This window comes from Pongo pygmaeus, chromosome 2 (assembly GCF_028885625.2).
Source record: "Pongo pygmaeus isolate AG05252 chromosome 2, NHGRI_mPonPyg2-v2.0_pri, whole genome shotgun sequence".
In the NCBI taxonomy this organism is placed as follows: domain Eukaryota; kingdom Metazoa; phylum Chordata; class Mammalia; order Primates; family Hominidae; genus Pongo; species Pongo pygmaeus.
The window spans coordinates 105,512,795-105,527,798 of NC_085930.1; the positions used below are offsets into that span (position 1 = coordinate 105,512,795).

Here is a 15,004-nt window from a genome sequence, read left to right on the forward strand (position 1 = left end):
TTTTGTATTTTCAGTAGACACTGGGTTTCACTACACTGGCCAGGCTGTTCTCAAACTCCTGGGCTCAGGTGATCTGCCTGCCTCAGCCTCCCAAAGTGGTGAGATTACAGGCATGAGCCACTGCACCCAGCCCTGAGTTCATCTCTTCTGACCCACTTGCCCCTTGCGCTGGACGTTCCAGGCCAAGAAAGGGTGCTGACCAAAGGCCATAGCCCTTCTCTCTCCCTTTTTTTTTTTTTTGAGATGAGGTCTTGCTATGATTTTTTGTTTGTTTTTTTGAGATGGAGTTTCACTCTTGTTGCCCAGGCTGGAGTGCAGTGGCGCAATCTTGGCTCACTGCAACCTCTACCTCCCAGGTTCAAGCGATTCTCCTGCCTCAGCCTCCTGAGCAGCTGGGATTACAGGTGCCCACCACCAAGTCTGGCTAATTTTTGTATTTTTAGTAGAGACGGGGTTTCACATATTGGCCAGGCTGGTCTTGAACTCTTGCGCTCAGGTGATCCGCCCACCTCAATCTCCCAAAGTATTAGGATTATAGGCGTGAGCCACCATGCCCGGCCAAGAGGTGTTGCTATTTTGCCCAGGCTGGTCCTGAACTCCTGGATTCACGCAATTGGCCTGCCTCAGCCCCTCAAAGGGCTGGGATTACAGGTGTGAGCCACCGTTCCAGGCCTACTTATCTTTTTTGTTTTGAGACAGGGTCTTGCTCTATCACCCAGTCTGGAGTGCAGTGGTACAATCATGGCTCCCTGCAGCCTCGAACTCCTGGGCTCAAGTGATCCTCCTGCCTCAGCCTCCCCAGTAGCTGGGGCTACATGTGCATGCCACCAATCCTGGCTAATTAAAAAAAATTTTTTGTTTCCTTAAAGATGGGACTTTGGTCTCAAACTCCTGGCCTTCAGTGATCTTCCCATCTGTGCCTCCCATAGCGCTGGGATTACAGGTGTGAGCCACCACGCCCAGCCTACCAAAATTTTAGAGAAGTGAACAAAAAGTATTGAGAGGGCTTAATGCTTGCATTTAAACGCTAACACTGAGGGACTCCAGAAAGACAAGCTGGCACTTCAAAAAGTGCCACTCTTTACTTCTTTGAAACCCTACCTCCTACTGAGTCTTAGACAGGCTGAGGTCTGTTGGGTAATGTGATTTGATTCATTTACTTAGCACACGTGTGGGTCTCTCTTATGATGAGCATCAGGTATAGGGTTACTAATATTATTTGTTTTGCTTAATAAAGGAATAATTTATATACAGTGAAAGGCAATATGTATACAACTCAATTAATTTTAACTACATATATATTAATTTTTTTTTTTTCGGGATGGAGTCTCACTCTGTCACCCAGGCTGGAGTGCAGTGGTGCGATCTCGGCTCACTGCAACCTCCACTTCCCAGGTTTAAGTGGTTTTCCTGCCTCAGCCTCCCAAGTAGCTGGGATTACAGGCATGCACCACCAATCCTGGCTAATTTTTGTATTTTTAGTAGAGACGGGGTTTCACCATGTTGGCCAGGCTGGTCTCAAACTCCTGACCTCAGGTGATCCTCCCACCTCAGCCCCCTAAAGTGCTAGGATTACAGGCATGAGCCACCTCGCCCAGCCTTAACTACATATACATTAATTTGCACTCTGTAGGTGCTTACACTGTAGACATTAGTGCCAATTGCCTGGGATTCCCCACTGACATCATTGCTGTTCTCTGGTTCTGGGGAGATGTGTAGTACCTAGATAAAGAAAGTTCAATGGCCAGGTGCATGGTGGCGAACACCTGTAATCCCAGCTACTTGGGAGGCTGAGGCAGAAGAATCGCTTGAACCCAGGAGGCAGAGGTTGCAGTGAGCCAAGATCGCACCATTGCACTCCCACCTGGGCAACAAGAGTGAAACTCCATTTAAAAAAATAAAAAGGGCCGGGCGCAGTGGTTCACACCTGTAATGCCAGCACTTTGGGAGGCCAAGGCAGGAGGATCACCTGAGGTCGGGAGTTTGAGACCAACCTGACCAACATGGAGAAATCCTGTTTTTACTAAAATACAAAAAATCAGCTGGGCATGGTGGTGCGCACCTGTAATCCCAGCTACTCAGGAGGCTGAGGCAGGAGAATTGCTTGAACCTGGGAGGCTGAGGTTGTGGTGAGCCGAATCGCACCATTGCACTCCAGCCTGGGCAACAAGAGCGAAACTCCATCTCAAAAAAAAAAAAAGAAGCAGAGAGGTAAACAGGCCCATATAGGGTAAGCACATTCAGAGAAGTAGGGGCAGAAAAGGGGAGAAGACCCCAACAATGTTGAAGGACCTTTGAATGGGGAAATGAGCAAACAAAGTTTACACATACAATCTCCAGCACACTTTAGCCTGCCCCACAGAGCTCACAGAGTTCTTGTGGGACAGTCTACACCCATCTGAAAAGCTGTATGCCAACACCAAGTGGCATTAGAAAGGTCTCACCATCTGCGGGGCAGAGACATTGTCTGCTGCTATGGTCAGTGGGAGTCTCCCCAGGCCTCAACTCTCCTGCATGGCTTCCGATGCCTGCTGAGCACCATACCAGGCGCGTTTAACCTTCTGTGTATACACCCAGCCCCACACTATGGGCCTAATAAAAGCTCTGAAATAATGCAGCTCAGATGCCACCCCCAGGAGGCCTTCCCTGACTCTCCTGGGGGAAAAGGGCTCATGTCCTCCTGCTATGTGCTTGCCAGATGGTGAGCACCCCCTGCCCTGGTCTGAGCCACTTCAGATTTCTCAACAGCAGGCAGCACTGGGTCTTGCTTTGGTTCTTGGTTTTGCTGCCAGGAGCCCACAGTCCCTTGGATAGATGGCACCAGGGCAGGACTGCTGGATCCCCACAGAAAGCTGGATCCCTTGGAGTCCCACTCAGCTGAAGAGCCCCTGAGTTCTGAGCAGATAAACCTTCCTGCCCTCATGGTCTGTGGTGATTTAAAATATGCCTGCAAATTCTTTGCTATTTCCCCTTTCCAAGGTGGAGGCTGATTCACTTTCCCTTGAAAGTGGGTCAGACTTAAATGACTTGCTTCTAGTGCACAGAATGTAGCAGAAGTGATGCTATAGAAATGACTTCAAAGCCTTGGCTGTGAAGAGGTTACAGCTCCCTCCTACATCCTGCCTCTTGGATCACTCACTACATGCTTCAGCCTCCCATGTAGCTGGGACCACAGGTGCATGCCTCCATGCACATCACTCACCCTAGAGGAAGTCAATCTCCACATCATAAGGACCTGAAGCAGCCCTGTGGAAGAGCCCACCTGGTGAAGAAGTGAGATCTCCTGCCAAAGCCAGCATCAACTTGCCAGCCCTGTGAGTAAGCGACCTTGGAAGGGAATCCCCTGGCCTTAGCCAAGCCCTCAGGCGATGCAGCCCTATCCAAATGCGATTGAAATTCTTGAGATTTCAAGCCAGAACCGCCCAGCCAAGCCATTCCCAAATTCCTGATCTGCAGAAACTGTGAGAGATAATCAATGTTTATTGTTGTAGTAAGCCACAAAGGTTTGAGGTAATTTGTTGTGAGGCAATGAATAACTAAGATTTTCCTTCTGCCCATTGTCCCTCTCCAAGCTCCCTGCACTCCAGCCAAACTGAACCACTGATCAAAGCAACAAATTTTAGGCCGGGTGTGGTGGCTCATGCCTGTAATCCCAGCACTTTGGGAGGCTGAGGTGGGCAGATTACCTGACGTCAGGAGTTCAAGACCAGCTGGCTAACATGGAGAAACCCCGTTTCTACTAAAAATACAAAAAAATAGCTAGGCGTGTGGCGCATGCCTATAATCCCAGCTACTCAGGAGACTGAGGCAGGAGAATCGCTTGAACCCGGGAGGCAGAGGTTGCAGTGAGCCGAGATCATGCCATTGCACCCCAGCTTGGGCAACAAGAGTAAAACTCCGTCTCAGAAAAAAAAAAAAAAGCAACACATTTTTACTGAGTGCCTTCTGTGTGCCAGGCCAGGCCAGGCCAGGCCAGATGCTGGGGAGGTAGTAGTGAGCCAGCTATACCAACATGGCCTCACAAGTTTAAAGGGTCACATAATCCAAAAGTTTGCAGAGCCTACTTTGGCTCACACTGTGCCCTCTAACCAGAAAGCCCATCTCAGCTTGTCCATTAACTTTTTTTTTTTTTTTGAGACAGAGCCTCACTCTGTTGCCCTGGTTGGAGTATAGTGGTGCTATCTCAGCTCACTGCAACCTCTGTCTCCCAGGTTCAAGTGATTCTTATGCCTCAGCCTCCCAAGTAGCTGGGATTACAAGCGTGCACCACCACATCTGGCTAATTTTTGTATTTTTAGTAAAGATGGGGTTTCACCATATTGGCCAGGCTGGTCTCGAACTCCTGACCTCAGGTGATCTACCCACCTTGGCCTCCCAAAGTGCTGGGATTACAGGCGTGAGCCACTGTACCCAGCTATTCCTTACATTTAAAAATTGTTCTTTCTCCTTCAATAGTGAACACAAATGTTGCCTCCTCCATGAAATCTTTTCCGACTGCCCTTTGTAAATTATTTTTCTCATCTCTGAACTTTTATAATGCTTTATCTTAACCTTAGTTGGACCACTTAACATCTTCTTCCTTGTATTATGATTATTTATATATGTAGCTCCCTCTTAGTGGCCACCGGGGGTTAGGATGCCTTATTCATATCTGTGTGCCTCACACAACTAGCATACAGAGTGTCGTGTGCATAGTTAGCATTCAAGAAATGTAATTTCAACAGGATTGCTCAAGCTCAGGAGTTTGAAACCAGCCTGAACAACATGGGGAAACCTTGTCTCTACAAAAAATTTTTTAGATTAGCTTGGGATGGTGTTGTGTGCCTGTAGTCCCAGCTACTTGGGAAGCTAAGGCAAGAGGATTGCTTGAGTTCGGGAGGTCAAGGCTGCAGTAAAGCTGTGATCATGCCACTGCACTCTAGCCCGGGAGACTGGAGTGAGGAGTGAGGCCCTGTCTCAAAAAAAAAGAAAAAAAAAGAAAAGAAAAGAAATGTGCATTCTGCAAATGAACGTATGAATGACATGACCGTAATATTAACAGAGAAGCTAAATGCCAAAAGATAAAATGAGGCAGGGTGCGGTGGCTCACGCCTGTAATCCCAGCACTTTGGGAGGCCGAGGCAGGCAGATCACTTGAGATCAGGAGTTCCAGACCAGCTTGTCCAACATGGTGAAACCCCAGCTCTACTAAAAAAATACAAAAAAATTAGCCAGGCATGGTGGCACGCACCTGTAATCCTAGCTACTCAGGAGGCTGAGGCATGAGAGTTGCTTGAACTGGGAGGTGGAGGTTGCAGTGAGCCGAGATTGCACCACTGCACTCCAGCCTGGGTGACAAAGTGAGATTCAGTCTCAAAAAAAAAAAAAAAAAAAAAAAATCACACACACACACACACACACACACACACACAGACACACACAAACAAGAGGAAAATGAATGCAATGCTGTCCAGGCTGGAGGGGGAGGACAGTGCGTTCCCCCGGGAGAACAGGAAAGATATATGCCTCAGCTTCTTGACTCCATGTCTTTGAGGGAGCCTGGAAGGCCCTCCTCTGCCTTGTCCCGCCACCAGCAACAATTCGCCCCCAGGTGAAATATCAGGATGTTCTCAGTGAACGAGGGAGTCCAGGAACTCCTACTGTTCCCTAGAAAGCAGCAAATGCCACCTCTTTCTCTCTTGCTGTCCCAGGCTGCTGAGCACAACCCACCCCATTGCCCTCGCCTCCCCATCTGTGCACCAGCACCCCCTGGACAGGCTCCCCCAAGTAGCAGTGTGTTTTACTCTTCTCTGTCAGCTCTTCAGGGCCTGTGTGGAGTCTAGCAGTGGGGATCACGGTGTATATATATATTATTTTATTTTATTATTTTATTTTTTGAGACAGTCTCGCTCTGTCACCCAGACTGAGTGCAGTGGTACAATCACAGCTCACTGCAGCCTCAAACTTCTGGTCTCAGGCGATCCTCTTGCTTTAGCCTCCCATGTAGCTGGGACCACAGGTGCATGCCACCATGCCCAGTAAATTTTTGTATTTTTTGTAGAGATAGGGTTTCATCATATTGCCTAGGCTTGTCTCAAACTCCTGTGATCAAGTGGTCCTCCCACCTCATCCTCCCAAAGTACTGGGATTACAGGCATGAGCCACTGAGCATTTTGTTTTTGTTTTTGTTTTTGTTTTTTTGAGACGGAGTTTCGCTCTTGTTGCCCAGGCTAGAGTGCAATGGCACGATCTCTGCCTCACTGCAACCTCCGCCTCCTGGGTTCAAGCGATTCTCCTGCCTCAGCCTCCCAAGTAGCTGGGATTACAGGCACCACACCCAGCTAATTTTGTATTTTTAGTAGAGACGGGGTTTCTCCATGTTGGTCAGGGTGGTCTCAAACTCCCGACCTCAGGTGATCTGCCCGCCTCGGCCTCCCAAAGTGCTGGGATTACAGGCGTGAGCCACCGCTCCCGGCGCCACTGAGCATTTTTAAGTCAGCGCTCGGGCTGGCTGCGGTGGCTCACGCCTGTAATCCCAGTACTTTGGGAGGCCAAGGCAGGCAGATCGCCTGAGGTCAGGAGTTCAAGACCAGCCTGGCCAACATGGTGAAACCCCATCTCTACTAAAAATACAAAAATTAGCTGGGCGTGTTGACACGCACCTATAATCCCAGCTATTTGGGAGGCTGAGGCAGAAGAATTGCTTGAACTCGGGAGGTGGAGGTTGCAGTGAGCCCAGATCGTGCCATTGCACTCCGGCCTGGGTAATAGAGCGAGACTATCTCTCAACAAAAAATAATAATAATAATAAAAGTCAGTGCTGGGTGCATAGGATACTGAGTAACTGTTCGTTTTCATGGCTTGGTTGTGAATTTCCTGGATCTCCTTCTGTGACCTTGGGCAAGTTGTGTAGCTCCTCTGAGCCTTCAGTTCCTTATCAGATGTCAAAGGAGAACAAATTCCAACCTCAGTGTGAGAACTCAAGGGGGTGATGTGTGTAAAACTTTGAATTCGAAGTTCTCACGAGCTCTCCCAGAAGCCATCGCTCTTCCTCTTTCCCTAAGCAGCCTGAGGTCATCTGTGAAAATGGTTCACTATTCACTTGACCCAGAGAACCCCACAAAATCATGCAAATCAAGAAGTTCCAATCTTCGTGTTCACTTTAAGAACACTCGTGAAACTGCCCAGGCCATCATGGATATGCATGTATGAAAAGCCACGAAGTATCTGAAAGATGTCACTTTACAGAAACAGTGCGTACCATTCCGACATTACAACGGTAAAGTTGGCAGGTGTACCCAGGCCAAGCAGTGGGGCTGGACACAAGATTGGTGGCCCAAAAAGAGTGCTGAATTTTTGCTGCACATGCTTAAAAATGCAGAGAGTAATGCTGAATTTAAGGGTTTCGATGTAGATTCTCTGGTCATTGAGGATATCCAAGTGAACAAAGCACCTAAGATGTGCCGCCGGACCTACAGAGCTCATGGTCGGATTAACCCATACATGAGCTCTCCCTGCCACATCAAGATGGTCCTTACTGAAAAGGAACAGATTGTTCCTAAACCAGAAGAGGAGGTTGCCCAGAAGAAAAAGATCCCAGAAGAAACTGAAGAAACAAAAACTTATGGCACGGAAGTAAATTCAGCATTAAAATACATGCAATTAAAAGGGGAAAAAAAAAACTTTGAATTTTCCCTAGAGCTCAATAAGGCTCAGAGAAAGGGAAGGTGTAGAGGTGAGCTGGGTGGCTGGTGCTCAGACCCCAGGCTGGGTGATTCCACAAGGCAGTCTGTTGATCTTTATCACAACCCAGGGAAGTGGGAACTGTCACTCCTTTCACAAGCTCACCCCCTAAGGCTCAGAGGCCTTTACCTGTCAGCAGGGCTCTTTCATGTCCCAGCCAGGAGCTGGATCTGGACACTGCAGTGACACTCTTGACAGGGGAGGAAGGAGGTAAAACAGGCAGATGGATAGAACAGAGGAGGGTCTCCAAGATCACAAAGACACTGCAAGTCAAGGGGTAAATGAACATTTGAGAGAGGACCTAGAAGGCCGGTTGCAAGAAGACCAGATTAAAGAAGTCTTGAGACCAGGAGCCGTGGCTCACGCCTATAATTCCAGCATTTTGGGAAGCTGAAGAGGGAGGATCACTTGAGCCCAGAAGTTTAAGACCAGCCAGGGCAACACAGAGAGACTCCATCTCTACAAAAGTAAAAAAAAAAAAATTAGCCATTTGTGGTGGTGCACGCCTGTGGTCCCAGCTACTTGGGAGGCTGAGGTGGGAGGATTGCTTTAGCTCAGGAGGTCGAGGCTGCAGTGAGCTGTGATTGTGCCACTGCATTCCAGCCTAGGTGACAGAGTGAGACCCTGTCTCAAAAAAAAAAACAAACTTTGAAACTGGAAGGAAGCCTGGAAAACAATCATACCAACACAACCAATTTACAAATGAGAAGCCTGGGGCACAGAGAGGGAAAGTGGCAAAAGCGGGGCTAGAAACCAAGTTTCCTGACTCCTAGTGTGTTCATTCTGGAGTTGCATCCTCTGGGTGGTGGCTGAGGGCCAGAAGGAAGGTCCATGGACAGCCTAGAACTTCAAACAGAAACAGAAAGTCTTTAGGGAGGTCAGAGTTCCCAGAAAACTGGGAATTGGGACACACTGAAAACTGAATTATCTTGCTGCCCTGCCTCTGGGAAGGTCATGTCATAACCATTTTTCTTTTTCTTTTTCTTTTGGCAGGGGATGGAGTCTCACTCTTATTGCCCAGGCTGGAGTGCAATGGCATGATCTTGGCTCACTGCAGCCTCTGCCACCCGGGTTCAAGGGATTCTCCTGCCTTAGCCTCCTCAGTAGCTGGGATTACAAGTGTGCACCACCACGCCCAGCAAATTTTTGTATTTTTAGTAGAGATGGGGTTTCACCACGTTGGCTAGGCTGGTCATGAACTCCTGACCTCAGGTGATTTGCCCGCCTCGGCCACCCAAATTGCTGGGATTACAGGCGCGAGCCACTGCACCAGGCCGTCATGACCATTTTTCTGTCACAAAAGTTGCACTGATTGTCAGCTTGCTAATGAAAACAATAGAAAACCTTGACCAACAGCCTTGTTGTTCCTCCCTACAACTGGCTCTCTCCCCATCTCCTCTGCTCTGTCAGACGAGCCTTTCCAGAGCAAGCCTCCACCCATCTCACACACACACCCTGCTTGGCGTCTCCCTATTGTTGTTTCTTTCCTTTTCTTTCTGTCTTTTTTTTAAATAAATAAATAAGACAGGGTCTTGCTGTGTTGCCCAGGCTGGTCTCTAATTGCTGGTCTCAAGCAATCCTCCCACCTCAGCCTCCTAACGTGCTGGGATTACAGGCGTGAGCCGTTGTATTTGGTCCCTATTGGCTTTTTTTTTTTCTTCTTCTTTTTTTTTTTTTTTTGAGACAGAGTTTTACTCTGTTGCCCAGGCTGCAGTGCAGTGATGCAATCTCGGCTCACTGCAACCTCCGCCTCCCAGGTTCAAGGGATTCTTGTGCCTCACCCGCCCAAGCAGCTGGGACTACAGGCACACAACACCATGCCTGGCTAATTTTTGTATTTTTATTAGAGATGAGGTTTCGCCAGATTGGCCAGGCCAGTCTCAAACTCCTGGCCTCAAGTGATCCACCCGCCTCGGCCTCCCAAAGTGCTGGGATTACAGGCGTGAGCCACTGCACCTGGTCCCCATTGTTGACTGAGTCAAAACTAGATGCTCCTGTCTGTCTTTCACGCCGTCCAGGCCTGGGCACAGTTCAGCTTGTCAGCTTCCTCCCCTGCTGCTCTGCCCCCCAGAGTCTCTGCTGATTTGCAGCTTCCCAAATGGGCCTTGCATTCTCATGTTGCCCTGGTTTTTATCTAATGAAATGCCCTTTTTCCACTTTCTGTCTTCCTCTGCCTTTAAAAGCTTGTCTTTCAGGCCCAGTTCCTTGGACTCCTCTGCTATAAGATTCTCTTTAACCCTCACTTCCACCTGTCCCAGCAGAAATGATCATGTTCTCTTCTGTGCTCCCTCAGCGGACTGGTTATTTCTCTCTCCTTTTTTTGAGACAGAGTCTCGCTCTGTTGCCTAGGCTGGAATGCAGTGGCGCGATCTCGACTCACTACAACCTCTGCCTGCCAGGTTCAAGTGATTTTCCTGCCTCAGCCTCCCGAGTAGCTGGGATTACACGTGCGCGCCATGCCCAGCTAATTTTTGTATTTTTAGTAGAGACGGGGTTTTGCCATGTTGGCCAGGCTGGTCTCAAACTCCTGACCTCAAGTGATCCACCTGACCTGGCCTCCCAAAGTGCTGAGATTATAGGTGTGAGCCACCGCACCCAGCCAAACTGGTTATTTCTCTATGTACCGCTCATTAAAGTCCAATTTGAAGTATACAGCATTGTGTGTGAACGTCTTCTCAACATTTTATAAAGAAACATTTCAAATATACAGCAAAGTTGAAGGAATTTTAAAGTTAACACCCATATCTCTGGCACTTTGTTTTTACTATCAACACTTTTTTTTTTTTTTTTTTGAGACAGAGTCTCGCTCCATCACCCAGGCTGGAGTGCAGTGCCGCGATCTTGGCTCACTGCAAGCTCCCTCTCCCGGGTTCATGCCATTCTCTTGCCTCAGCCTCCCGAGTAGCTGGGACTAGAGGCGCCCGCCACCACGCCCCGCTAATTTTTTTGTATTTTTTTTAGTAGAGACAGGGTTTCACTGTGTTAGCTAGGATGGTCTCCATCTCCCGACCTCGTGATCCACCCGCCTCAGCCTCCCAAAGTGCTGGGATTACAGGCGTGAGCCACTGTACCTGGCCTATTAACACTTTATCATACTTGCTTTATCGTTATTTATTTGTTTATTTTTTGAGACAGAGTCTCACTCTGTTGCCCAGGTTAGAGTGCAGTGGTGTGATCTCGGCTCACTGCAACCTCCGCCTCTAGGGTTCAAGAGAGTTTCATGCCTCAGCCTCCTGAGTAGCTGGGATTACCAGTGTGCACCACCACGCCCAGCTAATCTTTGTATTTTTAGTAGAGACGGGGTTTCACCATGTTGGCCAGGATGGTCTCAAACTCCCGGCAACGGGTCATCTGCCTACCTCGGCTTCACAAAGTGTTGGGATTACAGGCGTGAGCCACTGCACCTGGCCTATTTACTTATTTATTTTTGAGACAGGGTCTGGCTCTGTCACCCAGGCTGGAGTGCAGTGGCATGATTTTGGCTCACTGCAGCCTCGACCTCCTGGGCTCAAGCAGTTCTCTCATCTCAGCCTCCCAAGTAGCTAGGACTAACAGGGGCATGCCTGGCTAATTTTTTAATTTTTTGTGGAGACGAGGTCTCACTATGTTACCCAGGCTGGTTTCAAACTCATAGACTCAAGGGGTCCTCCTGTCTTAACCTCCCAAAGTGCTGGGATTACATAATGTACATATCAAAAATGCATTGCTTCCCAGAACAGGGGTTAATCAGAAGACAACATGGCCAGTTAGTCTCTACACAATGAAATAATCAAATCTCGGCCGGGCGCAGTGGCTCATGCCTGTAATCCCAGCACTTTGGGAGACCAAGGCCGGTGGATCACCTGAGATCAGGAGTTTGAGACCAGCCTGGCCAACGTGGTGAAATCCCCGTCTGTACTAAAAAAAAATTAAAAATAAAAAAATTAGCTGGGTGTGGTGGCATGCCTGTAATCCCAGCTACTCAGGAGGCTGAGGCAGAAGAATCGCTTGAACCAGGGAGGCAGAGGTTGTAGTGAGCCAAGATCTTGACACTGCACTCCAGCCTGGGCAACAGGGTGAGACTCCGTCTCAAAAATAAATAAACAAATAAAAAATAGGCCGGGCGCAGTGGCTCACAACTGTAACCCCAGCACTTCGGGAGGCCGAGGCAGGTGTATTAGGAATAACGCTCAAAATCCTAAGGAAATTGAACACTTGAACAAAGGATCCTTAGCAAAGCAATTTTATTTCTGTGCAGAGGGGTGCCTCCTTGACCAGTTGCCATGAGAGCACACCTGAACAAAGGGGCATGAGAGCCTTTAGTGCTGACGCAAGTTCTGCCCCGTACCCTTTCCCCATTGGCAAGGTTCCGGTCATACAACCTAAACTAATCCCGGTTGGCTAAACATTTGATTTTTTTTAGATAGGGTGGGCACATAAAAGAAAGTGGAGAGGAAGGGTAAGGGGTGTCTGTAATGAGCTAGAAAGTTAGTCCTCTTTCCAAATAAGGAAAGGAATGTGAGCTGGTACTGATAACGCCTGGTACTGTGGCGGCGTGCCTGGGCATCTAACAAAGGCAAAAAGGAAAAAAGGAGAAAAAGGAGAAAAAAAGGGGGGGTACTATGAATTAAAGAATAAATGATTGATCAGGTTATCTGAAGAGAAACCTCATCATATCGCACAGGTGGATCACTTGAGGCCAGGAGTTTGAGATCAGCCAGACCAACATGGTGAAACCTCATCTCTACTAAAAATACAAAACTAGCCAGATGTGGTGGCACATGTCTGTAATCTCAGCTACTATGGAGGCTGAGGCAGGAGAATCGCTTGAACCTAGGAGGCAGAGGTTGCAATGAGCTGAGATTGCACCATTGCATTCCAGCCTGGGCAACAAGAGCAAAACTCCACCTCAAAAAAAAAAAAAAAAAAAAAAAAAAAGCCACGCGTGGTGGCTCATGCCTGTAATCCCAGCACTTTTGGAGGCCGAGGTGGGTGGATCACTCGAGGTCAGGAGTTCGAGACCAGCCTGGCCAACATGGTGAAACCCCGTCTCTACTAAAAATACAAAAATTTGCTGGGCATGGTGGTGTGTGCCTGTATTCCCAGCTACTTGGGAGGCTGAGGCAGGAGAATCGCTTGAACCCGAGAGGTGGAGGTTGCAGTGAGCCGAGATTGCACCACTGCACTCCAACCTGGACGACAAGAGTGATACTCCATCTCAAAAAAGAAAAAAAAGAAAAAGAAAAAGAAATAAACAAATCTTAAGGGTACTGTCAAAGAAAAGAGTCAAACTCGGTAAAATATTTGAAGAGATTTATTCAGAGCCAAATATGAGCAACCATGGGCTATGACAGAGCCCCAGGAGATCTTGAGAACATGTGCCCAAGGTGATGTTTGAAATGCTTGTTTCTCAGTGCCGTAAAGAAATAGCACTTGAACATAAATATAATTTCCTTAGTAAGGCCATTTTTACTTCCTGCAGAAAGGGTACACTCACCAGCAGTTTTGCCACGAGAGTATACTGAACAAAGGAGACAGGGTCATTTATAACCTGACACATCCACCCTACTGCTGTGTCTGGTTTCCATTGGCTGGAATGGGACCTCACATTCTGTATTTGTCCTGATTGGCTAGCAACTTAGAACTTTTTAAAAGAGGTAAAGGTAGAGGAGAACAAAGGAAGGAGAAAGTAACTTGTGGAATGCTAAGAAAGGTAAAAACACCTTGGAAGCTAAAAACATAAAGTACATTGATTTCTTTATCATGGCTAGCAGATATTTAAGAATGTTAGCACAGGCCTTGGAATAAATTTTGCTTCTAAGAGAAGTTAGTGTTTATTCCTAATTAAATGGGGAGGAAAGTCTTTGAAGAGGAACCTTTCGTTTTTACAGTGGTCAGGCCACAGACTGGTTTTATACATTTTAGGGAGACAGAAGACATCAATCAATACACGTAAGATGTACATTGGTTTGGTCTGGAAAGGCAGGACATCTTCAAGTGGGGGGTGTTTCCAAGTCTAGGTCATAAATGGACTTCAAAGAGTCTCTGATTTGCCATTGGTTAAAAGAGTTTGAGAGTTTATCTAAAGACCAGAAATCAATAGAAGGGAGTCTCCGTGTTAAGATAAGGGGTTGTGGGGCTGGGTGTGGTGGCTCACACCTGTAATCCCAGCACTTTGGGAGGCTGAGGTGGGCGGATCACGAGGACGGGAGTTCAATACCAGCCTGGCTAACACAGTGAAACCCCGTCTCTACTAAAAATACAAAAAAAAAAAAAAAAAAAAAAATTAGCCAGGCATGGTGCCGGGCGCCTGTAGTCCCAGCTACTTGGGAGACTGAGGCAGGAGAATGGCATGAACCTGGGAGGCAGAGCTTGCAGTGAGCCAAGATCGCACCACTGCACTCCAGCCTGAGCGACAGAGCGAGACTCTGTCTAAAAAAAGATAAGGGGCTGTGGAGACCAAGGTTCTTATTATGCAGATGATGAAGCTTCCAGGTAGCAGGCTTCAGAGAGAACAGATTGTAAATGTTTCTTATCAGACTTAGTCTGTTTTATTAGTCGTTTTCTCTTTTTCCTTTTTAAGACAGTGTTTCACTCTGTTGCCCAGGCTAAAGTGCAGTGGCACAATCTCAGCTCACTGCAACCTCTGCCTCCTGGGCTCAAGAGATCCTCCTACTTCAGCCTTCTGAGTAGCTGGAACTAAGGAGTCTGCCACCACATCTTTTTTTTTTGCTGTTTTTTTTTAAAGTCAGGGTCTCACTCTGTTGCCCAGGCTGGAGTGTGGTGGTGCAATCACAGCTCCCTACAGCCTTGATTTCCTGAGCTCAACCAATCCTCCCACCCCAGCCTCCTGGACAGCTGGGACTACAGGCATATGCCACCAAGCCTGGCTAATGTTTGCATTTTTTGTAGAGATGAGGTATTGCTATGTTGCTCAGGCTGGTCTCAGTAGCATACAAAACACACTTATCTCTTTGGAGATTCCAAGGATTTTAGGAGTTGTATGCCAAGAAGCTGGGACAAAAGCCAAATATATATTTCACAATATCGAAGTCTACCCCTAGTCTTTGAACACAGATCCCTTACATCAAAAGGATATACAATGAAAAGTGCTGGCAAAATTACTGGAATCCCATTTAATCATTAGTAATTAGTCTAGTCTATATCATATCATATAAATGTATTTTTCAGGGCAAGGTCACTCAGGTTTGCAGACTTCCATTCAATCTTGTCAGGTTCCAAAACCAGGAGTTGTCTCAGCAAACATAGCATCTGGTATAATTGAGCTGAGACAATGTCATCT

The 15,004-nt window shown here is 47.6% G+C and overlaps 1 long non-coding RNA gene and 1 pseudogene across 1 annotated transcript in view; one reads left to right on the top strand and one right to left on the bottom strand.

Moving 5' to 3' along the window:
* Positions 1-15,004, bottom strand: part of LOC134739096 (uncharacterized) — a 74,348-nt gene that overhangs the window by 31,704 nt on the left and 27,640 nt on the right. The gene's annotated exons all lie outside the window — the stretch shown is intronic.
* LOC129033386 (large ribosomal subunit protein uL22-like) lies at positions 7,015-7,618 on the top strand (annotated as a pseudogene).